Source organism: Pseudophryne corroboree, chromosome 1 (genome assembly GCF_028390025.1).
Source record: "Pseudophryne corroboree isolate aPseCor3 chromosome 1, aPseCor3.hap2, whole genome shotgun sequence".
Lineage (NCBI taxonomy): Eukaryota > Metazoa > Chordata > Amphibia > Anura > Myobatrachidae > Pseudophryne > Pseudophryne corroboree.
Genome location: NC_086444.1, coordinates 346,880,897 through 346,896,896, shown reverse-complemented (window position 1 = coordinate 346,896,896; position 16,000 = coordinate 346,880,897). Strand labels below are relative to the sequence as shown.

At 44.6% G+C, this 16,000-nt stretch overlaps 1 protein-coding gene and 1 pseudogene across 10 annotated transcripts in view; both read right to left on the bottom strand.

Annotated features, from left to right (window-relative positions):
* Positions 1-16,000, bottom strand: part of FBRSL1 (fibrosin like 1) — an 857,080-nt gene that overhangs the window by 453,609 nt on the left and 387,471 nt on the right. The window lies entirely within an intron of this gene.
* LOC134949675 (5S ribosomal RNA) lies at positions 5,986-6,104 on the bottom strand (annotated as a pseudogene).

Here is a 16,000-nt window from a genome sequence, read left to right as displayed (position 1 = left end):
CATTAGTTACTGCCGCGGTCACCCGTTCATTACCGCTGCCACCTCCCGCCAAGCACCCACCAGCAAAAAGATAAAATCGGCACCTATGCACTCACTTCACATAGCAGTGAAGTGAGCAATCTACCAGATTTGGCATGCATGCATGCCAAATCTAGAGTCAGCGAAAGCGCCGCGCATCGCTATCGCTATGGGCATACACACGGAGAGATCCGTGCTTAATTTCTAAGCAATCTAGTAAGATTGCTGTGTACCTCCCTTTACCAAGTGTGTTTACATTCTGCCAAATATGATTATTAGTAAATTTACTCCTAAGTCTGTGTAATCACTCTTACAACAAAAGTTCGAATTAGGTAACAAAGTGTGAAGTGATCACTAATACTTAGGTGGTTATCCTATTAGCCGCAGTAATTTTTCTTGCAAAAACCAAAAACTGTCTTTTTTCCGGTATTTTTGCCCGATAGTCATTATTGGGGCTATCCAATTATAGCCCTTTTACTGCAAGAAAAATTACTCTCTTGTGCAAAAAAACATTGGGCCTAATTCAGAGTTGATCGCAGCAGCAAATTTGTTAGCAGTTGGGCAAAACCATATGCACTGCGTTTGAGGGCAGATATAATATGTGCAGAGCGCGTTAGATTTGGGTGGGGTGTGTTCAAACTGAAATCTAAATTGCAGTGTAAAAATAAAGTAGCCAGTATTTACCCTGCACAGAAACAAGATAACCCACCCAAATCTAACTCTCTCTGCACATGTTATATCTCTCCCCCCCCCCCCCCCCATGGTTTTGCCCATTTGCTAACAAATTTGCTGCTACGATCAACTCTGAATTAGGCCCATAGTGTCCGCAAATGCCGTGGACCTGTGTGTTTTCGCTACCCTGCTTACTTACAGGGGATTTGGTATCGTCTGCTCAAAATCCCCGATAGGTGCCTGCATCGGGGCTCATAAGATAGCCTCAGGCGAATTAATTAGCCACAGTAAATTACAGTGGTTAATTAGATACTGCCATTAAACTGATTAAATATTCTATGATTTTTCAATATCAGTTTGTAGATCTAGCAGCAATATCTGGAAGTTAAGTATTTACCAGCAGAGTCTGCAATGGCAGGAGTGGCACCACAACAGATGCAAGAGCACTTTGCTGGATCCTTTGGTAAATTCACTGTTTTTACTCCAGATGTTTCTCTTTCATGCAAGAGAGGAATCCAACAATATCAAGCTGTGAAAATGTCTTCTGGTCTGTCAAAAGCTGCCATGAACCAGAAAAGGAGAAAAAAAATAACACAATCCAAGTTGGAAAAGTGAAGTCAGTTCTTACACTTGGGATTGTGGGATGCCATCTGTATTTTAAAAGCTTCAGTGGCACTTTATGTACTCACTTCTGAAGCGGATAATAAAAGAAAGTGTTAAGCATTAAAACATATTGGGAAAATTGTTTGAAGCTCATGGAAATCGCTACATCAAAAGGACAGTTACCTTTATGAGATTATTTTACTTGCCCAGTGCACAGTCACTAAAGACTAGAAGTGACTAGAACAATTAAAAAAAACACACACAGCCATGTCTAGTCATGCACAGTGATCAGCGTTGTCAACAATTTTTTTATGTTAAGTACAAAGATTAGCACTATGGTGTGGGAGAAAGAAATGTACACATGAAATACATATATATGAAGCTAACAGCATATGTATTTAAAGCAAGGCAAGAAACACATGAGCTATGTTTTCAGCTACATAAAATCACTGGCAGGCTATAAGAAGAAAGTTGGCATTCACCATTTTCTCTCCTTAGCTATTAACTAGTTGACTCTTGACTACCATGATTTAAACAGTCAAACGGCACTTGATATAATGAGCAGAGAGGCTTTTGAATGCGCCTCTAAGCTCTGTCTGCACTGCGAAATCCTCCCCGTACTCCTACACCCCCTGCCGTTACATAGTACACAGAGAACTGTGTGCCCGTCTCTGTAGAGCAGAAGGACTTTGTTGACAGCGATATTTGTTTGCTCTCCAGGGAGACTTTGAAAATAAATATTCGTTATGGTAAAACTTACCATTGATAAGGTTATTTTTCCTAAGTCCACAGGATAACATTGGGATATGATGATGCGACAGCGGATTTGCACCAATTGGTCAAAGCTTTCGGCCTCCCAGCATGCAATGGGCCCGTCCAGATATCCCGCCTTCTGGCTCAAGCAAATCAGTTGTTTTTCCAAAGCTCAAGGCAGGAGCAACATCGAGAGCCCTAATCAGGCGAGAAGAACACACATGCACACCCTTCCGTACAAGAAGGAAGAGGTTAGTGAGTAAAAGGATCCTCAAATCAGGTGCGTCAGGGTGGGATCCCTGTGGATCTTGTGGACTTAGGAGAAAAAACGTTAGCAACTTTAAGTTTTACCATAGGAAATTTCTCCGTCAGCGTCCACAGGTATATCCAGAGGATAACATTGGGATGCCCCAAAGCAATTTAGTGGTGGGGATGCTTCTGATTGGACAGGAGAATCCTTCGCCCAAATTCAGTGTCCTGAGAGGCAAAGGTATCAAAGGTATAATGTCTAATGAATGTGTTAATGGAGACCATGTGGCTATCTAACATATCTATTCTGCTGAAGCACCACGTTGTGCTGCCCATAATGGACCTACCTTACGAGTAGAATGAGCAGAGACATTAGCCGAAACAGGGAGATTAGCTTGAGAATATGCTTCTGAAATTTTCATCCGAAGCCACTTCGCCAGTGTCTGCTTATTAGCAGGCCATCCTCTCTTGTGAAATCCATAGAGAAGAAAGAGAGAGTCTGTCTTTCTGATGGCACTGGTACGATCCACATAGATCCTTAAGGCAAGGACTACGTCCAATGATGCATCTCCTACAGAAAAGTCCGGCCCCTGGAAGGCTAAGACTACAATTTCTTCGTTAAGGTGGAATTTAGACACCACTTTAGGAAGATGCTCAGATTTGGTTCTAAGAACCGCTCTATCTGGATAAACATCAAACGGAGGGCGACATAACAATGCCCCAAATCTAAAACTCTTCTAACTGAAGCAATAGCCAGTAGAAAGAGAACTTTAGCTGTCAACCATTTAAGATCCACTCTTTTTAGTGGTTCAAATGGGGCAACTTGAAGGGCCTTTAGGACTAAACTTAAGTCCCAAGGCACTGTAGGAGGATCAAAAGGAGGGGTATGGGTCGTTGGGTCGACTCAACTTAGGTCGACATGGGCATTATGTCGACATGCACTAGGTCAACGTGGGTATTAGGTCGACATGTACTAAGTCGTCAGATGAAAAGGTCGACATGAATTTTTGGACTGTTTCTGGTGTTGTTTTCTTCATAAAGTGACGAGGAACCCCAATTAGTGCACCGTGTTCCCTCGCTTCGCTCGGCACAGGTTACCATTCCAATTGTAGTCCACGTGTAACATCAAGTTTGGAAAAATCCAAAAAATGAAGAAGAAAAATGTGAAAAACTCATGTCGACCTTTTGACCTGTCGACCTAGTACATACCTAATGGCCATGTCGACACACTGACCACGTCGACCTTCAGTGGTCGACCTAAGCCATGTCGACCTAATGACAGTGTCCCCAAAAGGAGGTTGAATGTGCAACATTCCCTGGAAAAAAGTGCACACATCCTGCAGGTTAGCAATTTTCTTTTGGAACCATACAGTCAATGCTGACACTTGTACTCTTAAGGAAGCCACCCGTAAACCTTTATGCATTCCTGCTTGAAGGAATGCTAAGACTCTGGAAACTCTGAAAATCCAAGGGTCAAATTTTTGATCATTGCACCATTGACTATAGGCTTGCCATATTTGGTGATTAATGCGATCTGAGGAAAGCTTCCTTACTCTGAGCATAGGGGCTAATTCAGACCTGATCGCTGCTGTGCATTTTTGCACAGCAGCGATCAGGTCTGAACTGCGCATGCGCCGGCGCATGCCAGACAGCTGACGTCTGTCTTAGCCCTGCGATCGCCGCTGTGCGATGCTTTTGTACTTGTGCGGGGGGTGTCGGGCACATCCATGATCAGGTCTGAATTAGGCACCTAGTTTGATGGAATGTGCATGTAACAGGTGTGCTTTAAATCAGTGTGCCATCAGACAGCAAGATACCAAAATGAGAGGATTCCCCTCACCTCCACCACAGCATATATAGGAAAAAAAGGAATGGTACACCTTATCCGGCGCTACTGTTTAGAAGAGCTTCCACTTGGATTTCTTCACAAATCTTACAAAGACAGATTTGTGAAGAAATCCTAGTGGAAGCACTTCTAAACAGTAGCGCCGGATAAGTTATAACATTCCTTTTTTTTTTTTTACCTAGTTTGAATTACCTGTTGTGAGAATCCTCTTGTCTCCAGGATAGAAATCTTAAGAGTCACGCCGTCAAAGACAGACGATCTAGATTTTTTTATGATAACGAGGACCCTGAGACAGTAGATCTGGACGTTGAATGAGTAGGAACGGAGCATCCATCGACATCCTCTGCAGATCTGTGTACCAATGTCTTCTGGACCAAGCCGGAGCTATTAGTATCACGGCACCCTTACCATGTCTTACCTTTCGCATTACCCTGGATCACAGGGTGATTGGTGGAAACACATGAGCCAGACGAAAGTTGACAGGTCATCTACAAAGGTCGCTCTGGGATCCGTATGCGGAAACTTTGTTTTTCTGATGGGATGCCATGAGATCTATTTCCGGTAACCCCCATTGTCTACCAGAGTTTGTAAGACCTTGGGGTGTAAACGTATTCATGCATGAATGTCGTGTTTATGAGAAAATCCTCTTCCCAGTTTTGGACTACCGGAATGAATACTGCGGACAAGGCTGGATAATGACGTTTTGCCCACCTTAATGTGTGACTTAACTTCTTCATTGTGTTTTGGCTGCAAGTTCCTCCATGATGGTTGAGGTATGCTACTGCCACTGCAATGTCCGAGCGGATTCGAACTGGTTTCATCTGAAGGATATTCTTTGCCTGAATAAATGCCATACATATGGCCCGAATTTCCAATATATTTATTGTCAGGCAACTTCCTTGGTCCAATGTTCCTGGAAACAACTCCTTCCTGACACTGCTCCCCAGCCCTGCAGGCTGGCATCCATGGTCAGAGTTTCACAATCTGATATCCAAAGCAGTCTCCCTTTGTCCAGATAGGATGTCAGTAACCAACAGGCTATTGACCTCCTAACTTCCAGAGGAAGACCATAATCTGCGCTTTTATTGTCTGATGAAAACTATTCCACTTGGAAAGGATCAGACGTTGCAGATGTATCGAGTGGAACTGAGTATACTCCATCATGTCGAATGTCTACACCATCAAACCCATCACACGCATTACTGAGTAAATGGATATCGTTTGACTGTGTCGCAACTCCTGAATTCTTAAATGAATTTTGGATATTTTGTATAGAGGTAAAATTACTCTCTGAATACCCAATTCCAACACAGCCCCCAAGTGAGTCATACGTTGTGACGGAACCAGAGATGACTTTGCCCAATTTACGAGCCAGCCGTATCTCTGTAACAAGCTGTTATCTGTTGCAGATGACACTGAACAATTCCTGAGACTGTGCCAGGATTAATAAATGAAAATGATGCTGGAGAATAGCAAACCCGAGATAGCGATGATGGGAAAGTGCTATAGGAACATGTAGGTAAGCATTCTGGATATCTAGGGATACCATAAACTACCTCCGGCTCCATGGCCAAAATAATGGAACGTAAAGTATCCATATGAAACCCGAGGCACCCAAATGTACTTGTTCAGCACTTTGAGATTGAGTATGGGCCGGAACGACCCATTTGGCTTCTGGACTAAAAACAGGTTGGGATGAAAACCTTGTCCTCACTGTGCAGGAGGAACTGGAATTATCACTCCTGACTGAAGCAACTCCTAAACTGCCTCTTGCAAAGCGCTGGTCTTCGTTTCCACTGAAGACGGGCTGGTACAAAACCTTTGATGAGGGTGCTTCTTAAAAACACCTACAGCACCTGGTATTCCCAGGTGGTTTACCATCCAAGTACTAACCAGGACCAACACTGCTTAGCTTCCAAGATCAGATAAGATTGGGCATGTCCAGTGTGGTGTGGCTGTAGATCATAACTGTGAGATACCGCTTCTTGCGCCCAGGCATCTGTAGTAGGCTGCTACCAGTTCTGTGCAAACTGAAGACGTCAGCTTCCCACCCTGGGTTCCCACACGTGGAGGCCCACACCATAAGGCTGATGGATTATCTTCTGATTTGGAAACCAGTCCTCTGGTAGCCCAATACCTTTTAGTCTTAGCAGACTTGTTGGATTGGGACTGTTTGCCATTACCCTTTAATTTTGCTTTTCCTTGATTCCAAAAGGACCGAAAAGCTGGAAACTAGGCTTGAATTTATGTGTGAAAGGAAAATTTCGCTTTCTTGGAGTCTGCTTCTGACTCCAAAATACTTTTTAATTCTATACCAAAAAGAATATCTCCAGTAAACAAGGTTAAGACTCCAGAACCTTCCTGGATTCTGAATCAGCTTTCCATGTATATAGCCAACCCGCTCTGCAAGCTGCTACTGCTGAAGGTGATGCCAGAGATGCAATTGTACCCATATCCAAGGCCGCTTCTCGCAGCCTGTTTGATATGTGCAATATGGGATTTTTGCTCTCTAGATGCCATTGAAAGATCCTCCTCCAATGCATGCTGCCACTGCTTACACCATCCAGGCCGAAGCCATGGCTGGTCTAATGATTGCCCAAGGCAAGGAAAAAATGTTTTTTTAGAAAACTATCGACTCTCCTATCCGTGACATCATTTATGTTGAAAGCAGAAGTAATGTAGATTTAAGCAACAATCTAATGACATGCAAATTTAAACAGTCCCCAGCCGGAAGAGGATAACTGGAATTCCATTTCTTGTAATTCTAACTTTTTACTGGGCGTAACCCAAACCTCTTGTATAATTTCTTTCAGCTGTTTTGGGACGTTTTAACACAGGTGTCTTAGTATTTAACCAAGGCTCTGCTGTCTCTTCTAAGGATAGAATGGCTTACATAGCACTAATTAGCTCAGGTATGTCCACTGAGCTGAAACCTTCCTCCGAAGTGCAATGAGTCCTTATCCGCCGACAAGTCATCATTTGAAACATGTGTAGACTGTGAAGATGTTGTATCATGTCTATGTGATTTACTTACCACTGGCCTTTCAGCCTGCCTTTGTTGAGATTCTGCCAATTCCCAAGGTGGATAGGATAAACATTAGGATAAATGTTGCATGTAAGGGTTAATAGGGTAACCTATCCCTGGTATAGGAGCTGGCATTATCTGCTGAGATATATTGGATAATGTCTGTGCAAAGTAGCCCATGAGGGTTCAACTAGAACCTGCGCATGCCTCAGTTATTTAAGAGGCTTCGGTGACAGCTAAAGAATTTTGCACATAATCCCTTTAGAACCAGATCCTGAGAGGTTAGCCCAGCTTCGCAAGACAAACATGAAATGAGTGTTGGTGCTGCTCACCCTTGCCGTTCTTAGACATGATAAATAAATCACACACCTGTACAGTGTTACGACAGAATTTGTGACTGTAATCACTATAAAATTTGTTAAAGTGACACACAATCTGACCCTACCCTGCTTTGCACCAGCATTGAGGATCGGAATACACAGGAAAAACTGACAAAATTATAGTAAAGTCAGCAATCACACTAGCAATCAGTGACAGGTTATACATTAGTATAATAAGCAATATGAGCACATAATCAACTACAAATACATTTCAAGTATGTAGGAGAAACAAATTTACTGCATTACCTTATACAGGAGTTTAAAACGTACTCAGTCGCACAGCGAAAGAAACAGCAGCAATATTTATCAGACTCCTATGCATCAGGCACTTATCCAACTATTCGTACTCAAGGTAGATAGAGACTTAGGTGGTCATTCCGAGTTGATTGCTTGCTAGCAGTTTTTAGCAGCCGTGCAAACGCATTGTTGCCGCCCACTGGGGAGTGTATTTTCGCTTTGTAGAAGTGCAAACGCCTGTGTAGCAGAGTGCCTGCAAAAACATTTTGTGCAAAACAAGACCAGCCCTGGACTTACTCTTCGTGGGCGTTGATTCTAACATTGGAGGGTTGGCTTTTGACGTCACACACCCGCCCAGCGTTCGCCCACCCACGCCTGCGTTTTCCCTGGCACGCCTGCGTTTTTCCAAACACTCCCAGAAAAGTCAGTTGACACCCTGTCAATCTTCCTGCGTTGTGCCGTGCGACTGAAAGCTTCGCTAGAACCTGTGCAAAGCCACAAAGGACTTTGTACCCGTACGTTGTGCGTGCATATTGCGGTGCATGCGCAGAAATGCAGATTTTTAGCCTGATCACTGCGCTGCGAACAATGGCAGCTAGCGATCAACTCGGAATGACCCCCTTAGTGCTGTATCACCCGGCTCAGGAGAGTGGGATACAGGAAGACTTTATGCCGCTTCCAGGATTGATCAATTACGTTAGCGAACGCTGAGTGGATCCAGACGCTAATAGTGTGCACACTCGCCCCATGAACCTATAGTGAACACAGACGCACCAGTCACACAGCTGCCTCAGCTGAGACTGGGTCCTTTTATATACACAGCGTCTCAGACGGCAGCGGGAACTCAGATCATGGCGGGAGACTCGGAGGAAACTGGCCATGAACCGGGGGGGTAGGGACACCCAAGGAAGCGTCGGACTCCCCACTGCTGACATCAGCCTCGTACTACCCCTGGAGCCTATGATCCCTAGGACCTAGCGCTGGTGCACCCTAGGTGGCAGCCACGTCTGCGACTGTTTGCTATTCTCCTTCCAAAACAGTGCTGCTGTGTCCGTGCTCCCCATCTAAGCAGAACCGATGCCTGGCCACAGCCTGGTAACGTCTTCTGGATTTGTTAGCACATCTGACCACAGACACCTGCCAAAACAGCACTGTACTCGTGGGTAAACGTTGTTGCGACCTGGCAGGGAGTTGCTGCAGCGACTCTTTCCAAGGTACGTATAAGATACTTTTTAGACAGATCGCTCCAAAAAACAGTAAGACTATAAAAATAAAATAAAAAAAGCTTATGGCTGCAGCAGCCCTCTTGACCATGGTCCAGCTCCTGCCACACCAAACAAAAAACTGATTTGCATGAGCCAGGAGGTGGGATATATGGACGGGTCCGGTTGCATGTTAGTACTCCGAAAGCTTTGACCGATTGATGCAAATCCGCTGTCGCGTCATCATATCACAATGTTATCCTGTGGATAACCTGTGGACCCTACCGGAGAAATAATGACTTGTAGACACCCAAGAAAAATAAGTACCAGATGCATGCTTAACAGGTACTTAACGTGATATTTAAGAAAAAATAAATATGTGGGAATGCTTTTTTCAAATATGGGTCTGCATGCAGTTAGATTACCACAATTATTACAATTCATTTATATAGCTACAGATCGGAAATGCAACCTGCTACATTTTCAGTTTGGATACAGACCTTTGTGTGAAAATCATTTGGTATACCTTAGAAAGCAATTATCCATATAATCGGTTTCAAGTACTGGAAACTTAATTCAACCAAATTGTGCAAATATCCGGTCAGAATACAGTATGCCAGAATGACCATATTATATCAACAGGTACATTTAATATACAACTTCTCAAGGATGGCAGCTGAGGGCAATGGGGTTCATCTGGAAAGTCTATTTATATATATATATATATATATATATATATATATATATATACACACACACACACACACACACACACACACACACACACACACACACACCAATCAACATTATACCTGGTCTGTTATTTGCTATATTTAAAAAAAAAAAAAAGGCCACACTGAATTATTCCAAAAACATAAAACTCAAAAAAATGTCTTACTGCAGTAAACACATGAAATAAAGATGTGAAGCAGAGGTGACAACAGAATCTGCATCCAAGCCAACATGGAACCATTTGATCAGGCCACAGGTTTGATCTGTATATACTAAATTGGTCAATGACCCAAAATGCCACCTTAGCTTGTCAAGTCTTCACCAAGAGAACTATGGGGAAGAAAGGTGCCCAACTGGAGACTAGCTGTAATAAGCTAAAAATCAGGATTAAATATAGCTACACAGCGGATACATTAACCTCACAGTGCTCAGAACATTCGCACAATAACAGCAGCAGCAACAGCAAGGCTTGGAATCTGCTATTCTTAATTAGCTTCCGACACGGCTCAGCTTTGTAATCAGCCCATCCTGATTAAATGACAAGAAAGGCCTTCTGATGCATACGGATATTGGTTAATGCACTGTTTCCAAGGTGTTACATTTAAAATTGCCTGTGAATTGATTTCTTTTATTGAATTAATAAGTGTTATCGTACTGTACAGAAGGTAATATTGCCACTGGATGTGAGCGATAACGTATAATTACAGAGAATCAAAGCCTAATCGGCCCAGACGAGCCAGGTGTCAACATTTTAATTGTAGTTGGGGAATGTGCTGTAACAGATTAAAAGAGAGGCAGCAGACGGGCCTACAGCAACAGAAATATGCTGCTTTGCTTTCCATGCACCATAGGCTTTTCCGATAAAATAAATATGTTCTGCAGCAGGCAAACATTTAGCAGATTAAAGCTGAGAAGTGTACAGAATATTTGGGATCTGTGTTTGCTAAGACCCCCAAAATGGGATTTTGGTACTTACCAATAAATCCATTTCTCCGATTAAACAGGGGACACTAGAGCTATGACAGTGGGGCATAGATGGGTGACTGAGTGGAGCTAGCACGTTAAAAATTTTAGAAGTGTGACTGGCTCCTCCATTAACCCCAGTTATAGAAACTGAGCCTGAGTGTAGACTGAGAGGAGGAACAGCTAGAGAAGGAGGGGAACAACTGAAGAAAAAAAAATAAGGAACAGTCCAAAGAACAACAGAAGTGAATGTACAAAAGCCACAAACAACACACTAAGTCACACAAACATATGGTAGAAGAACAGCACAGGGAGGGCATCCAGTGTCTCCTATGAAATCGGAAAAAATGGTTTTATCGCTAAGTATCAAAATCTAATTTTTTTTCTTCATCCACTAGGGGACACAGGCGCTATGACAGTGAGGATGTCTCAAAGCTAACCCCATGGGAGGGAGAGCGCTAACAAACCTACAATACAGAGCGGCCGAATTAAGAATCAGAGGCAGCAAAAGAGTAAAAATGGTAGAAATTGTTAAACGTATGAGTTCTGGGACAGGAAGACGCGCGGCAAAGCTGCAACGCAGAAGCCCCACCAGAAGTCAACCAAGAAGGCCCCACAGAGCTCATAGAATGCATTCAGCAGATGCCGGGAAGCAGCTAAGACTGACGAATCGTCAGTTAGATCCAGCAAGCTAGTGTCTGTTAAGACGCAAGCCCTCCACGCATCATGGTGTCGTAAAGCACAAATAATAAGTTGGACTAGCACAACACAGCGTTCCACGCAACCAGTACACATAGATGCGAAGAGCACGAACTACATCCAAGAAATGAGAAGACAGAGAATCCCTGAGTTCCAGAATAGTGATCGCCATGCCCGCGGGAAGGAACACTCAATGTAGAGACGTGTTCAAAATCATCACTAAAAACTGAATATGTTGCAAGGCCACCAGGCTGTTGATGATCCAGCCATATCGAAGAAGAAAGTGATAGGTCAGGGATACATCCTCCAACAACTTCTGTTGCGACGAAGCCTTGATAAGAATATTACCCAGGTATGGGATTATGGTGATCAATCATCACTTGTCACGATCCGGGTATCTGGACGCCATTTCTTACCCATCAGATGCCTCCTAAGGCTGGCTCAGCGCTCCAGGACCGGATCCCATCTGTTATCCTGATGTGTACATTCCTGTATCCTCTCCTGTCACTCTGGGACGCTGTCACAGTAAACGCCATATTACACCTGGCATGGCGTCTCCCGCGGCCTCCGCCGCCGTCCCTGAACTTCTGCATGCAGAGTGTCTGAGTGGCGATTAGGTCAGCCGCGGCCTCCGCTGTGTCCGCGTGGTTGGATGTGCATCTGTCAGCCTGGCGCCTCCTGTCTCCGGTGGCCGGCGCCGCCATTACTGTTTTCATTACCACATGGATTACAAACCAAACTTCCCTCCAAGTGTCTGCATGGGCGCAGCCATCTTGGATTCTGTCAGCTGATCATTTCCACCAATCTGTTCTCAGTATTGATAATCTGCATAATTGCCTAGCCAATCCCTTCCTTGCTGCAGGTATAAATACACTGTGCCTGAGCAAGGAAGGCGTCAGTGCTTTGGTTGTCAAACCTAGTTCCTGTTTGTCTCTCTCCTGTGATTGTCTTCCAGGTTCCAGCTCCTGTCTCAAGACTTCCACCATAGAGACCCGCACCAGCATTCCACCTGCGGTGTAGCCTGACTCTCCAATCCATTGTGGATTCATCCGTTTCCAGCTACAACATTACCTGCTTCCAGCTCAGCTTCCAGCAGAGTACAGCTTCTCTTAAAGGGCCGGTGTCCTTTCTACACTTTACCACTCTCCACCGGTATTATTATTTCTCCGCTCTCAAGTTCTACATTTCAGTTCATATTTCATCGCTCCCAAGTTCATTTATTATTTAACTGGTTCCAGCCAGTATCCACTCCGTGCTAACAACAGTCTGGTTCCAGCCAGTATCCACAGCAGCCGTTTTATCTTCAGCAACCCAGCTTTTCCTGGAACACCAGCTGGCACAATCCTGGGTTATCTCCATTGCTACAGTCGGGCCTGGTAAGGACTTTCCATCTAGAAGATTATAAGAACTATCTCACACTACCAGTGCCCTGTGGCTCCTGCCATCCTGTAGTACCCAGGAACTGTATTTATTCTTTGCTGACTTTTACGTTTTCTTTTACTGCTGCTGTGTTGCGGAGTTGTCATAATAAACATCATTGACTTTTATCCAAGTTGTCGTGGTCACGCCTTCGGGCAGTTATTATTCATGTTACTTACATGTCCAGGGGTCTGATACAACCTCCCAGGTTCCGGTACATCTCAGCCCCTACAACTGAGGCTGCCTCCCGTCAGCTCAGGCCCTCAGTTGTGACATCACTGCCATGACCTTGGTAAAAATTCTTCGAAAGACTGAACAGCAGAGCCTGAAACTGAACGGAAAAACAGAATGCGGTTCCCCAATGGGAATGTGGTAAGCATCCTTGATGTCCAAATTCGCAAGAAACTACACGGGCTCCGCAATCACCGAATGAAGAGACTCCATTTTGAACCGGGGAAACCGTCACAAAGATTTAACGATTTTAGGTTCAAAACCAGCTGGGTGGAACCATTCGGCTTAGAAACCACAAACAGGTTTGAGTAAAATTCCTCCATGCACTGGTAAAGAGGAACCGGTAGCAGCAACTTGGAATTCATGAATTCGGTGATTGCTTATTCAAGTACCTTACCTCCTGCTAAAACGAAGAGGCGGTGTGAAGACAAAGTCTATCTTGTACCCCTGAGAGACCAAATTTAAAACCGAGGCATCCTAGCAGGTCTGCAGCCAGATGTCCTTGAAGAGTAAAAGGCAAGTGCCCACCGTGGGATACCCCAGGTGGGATGGTAGCAAATCATGCCACCAGTTTGTCAGCGGGCTTGGAATCCTGACGAAGGGAAATGCCGGCAGACCGACCTCTACACCTAGTACCTCGAGTTGCAGAGAAAGCGCTTCTGGATTTTCCTCTTTATTTGTAGTGGGGACACGAAAGGTGAGAAAGGAAGGTCCCGAATATGATCTGTGTGGGAAAATCGAGGTCGAAGGCAAGGACAGGGACTACGGCCCTGACAAAGACCCAGCACTGGATCCGCAGAGATGTCTGACATGGTGTTGGCCAATGTAGTGACCCAAGGTGGCATACAGTTCGGAACAGGAGGAGTGAGAGCTGGAACTGAGTCCAATGACTCACAGGAGTCACATAGCAGTGCAACCTCAGAGTGAGTCTGTGTGAATTCAGCATTACACTTTTTACAAGCAAAAAGCCTCTGAGAAGCCTTAGAAGCTGCACCTTTACCTGCCATACTCACAGACAGCATAAAGATAGAGTCTATGGGTTGCACACAGACCACCGACACACACAATTATAGTGAGAAAACCAGAGCAATAGGGAACAAGGAGTGTCACACCCTTCTCAATAGATACAATCCCTTAAACAACCTAGCAACCCCACCGTATGCACTCATGGCCCTTGGATGCAGTACTCTGTGTAGAGCTGTGCTTGTGGAGGCTGAATAGGGAGTGCAGCACTTGAATATTGTCAGCATTTTGTAGGCAGCAGGGACCCACAGTATGCAGTCTAAAATGGCTCCCATACAAGCAGAACGCCAGTACCAGAAGTCCAGGGAGCGTGAACATCTGGGAAGCGCTCAGAGTGCCGTCACAAGCCAGCTTGTGTAGCTCTGCCCTCCCAGGAGGGTTTGTTGCTGCAACTATGCATTCTGCAGGGGTGCTCTCCTGACAACCCTCCTGCCAGCCACACTCCATATTCAGGGGTGCAAATGCACAGGTGTCACCAGGCAATTGCTGAGCAGAGAGGACCAGTAGAAAAGAAGCTGTTAGGGCTGAAAGGGACTGCACTACTGCCGCCTCTCCTGTTAGCAGGGGAGGATGTTCTACTTAACGCTGTCATGCCTGCTGGTCGTGCGGTGGGCCATGGGGACTCAGACACAAGCCACATGCAGCGGGTTTCCCCTAAGACTGATGTCTAGGCAGCCAGGGACCGGACACCAGTCTCAGGAAGTGGTGGCAGTGAATCCCTCTGGCCACTCCCATGGCGCAAGCAGATAGGAACAGTCAGCTTTCTGCCTGTCCTCAATAGCAGTATGAATACTTAATGAAAATAAAATAAATTAAAATAAAATAAAACTCTAGAGAACAGCCCAGGGTGACCATCTCCCTCGGGCACATATCTAAAGCTGGGGCTGATGGGGAATAGAGGGGGAGGAGATAGTCACTTCTAAAACGTAAAGTGACGGCTCCACTTAATCACCCATCTACTGTATATCCAACTGTCATTAGTTCCAGTGTCCCCTAGTGGACACTGGAACTAAAAGATCCAGTGTCCACTAGGGGACACTGCAGGATAAAGATCTATTGTGACAGGGATTTCTATCATACTATGGGGGTATTTATAAAATTTTGGAGAGAGATAAAATTGTGATGGATAAAGCACAAAACAATCCGCTCCTAATTGTCATTTTTCAAACACAACCTAGAAAATGCAAGGTAGAAGCTGATTGGCTAATACTTTAACTATCACAATTTAATCCGTCTCTAAGCTTTGAAAAATCCCCCCATATATCAGGGTTTGACAATTTTTTTAAATTTAGGAACCAGGATAAAAACGTAGGAGCTAGACCATCGTCACTTCCCTCCCACCCTGTGGCCACATCACTACCCCCTCCGAAGCCGCAATCCCCGTCCATGCATAGACCCTTTTATTAGAGAGCTCTATGCAGGCAGAGTTTGCTGACAGCATAGGTTGGGACAGACAGACACAGCAGTCAGCGGAGGATAGGACAGACACTCAGCACATATACTCCTGTAAATTAAGTGGCCACCGCAATACAGGCATGCCCACGATTCTCCGCTGGAGTTGCTGGGGCTGAAGAGAATCTGCTTCATCAATCCCTGCATAATCTGGTATCCAGGCAGCAAAATCTATGGGCTATGGCGACCTGGCCCTGGGATTTGTTGAGTCCTACCCTAAATGACAGCTAGCTATGAGAGATGACAGCATTTTTCAATAGCACACTGGCCCAAATATTTGTTATATCACAACAACCCTCCCAATGGAAATGTGTATATCATAAGTTTAAACATTAACATGGGCTGTTAAATCATCATATATATGGGGGTATTTATCAAAGCTTGGAGAAATATAACATTTTAAGACAGTATTAAACAATCAGCTTTTAATTTACATTTTACAGGCTCTGTCTGCAAAATGACAGAAACTGATTGGTTGGTACATTCAGGTATATGT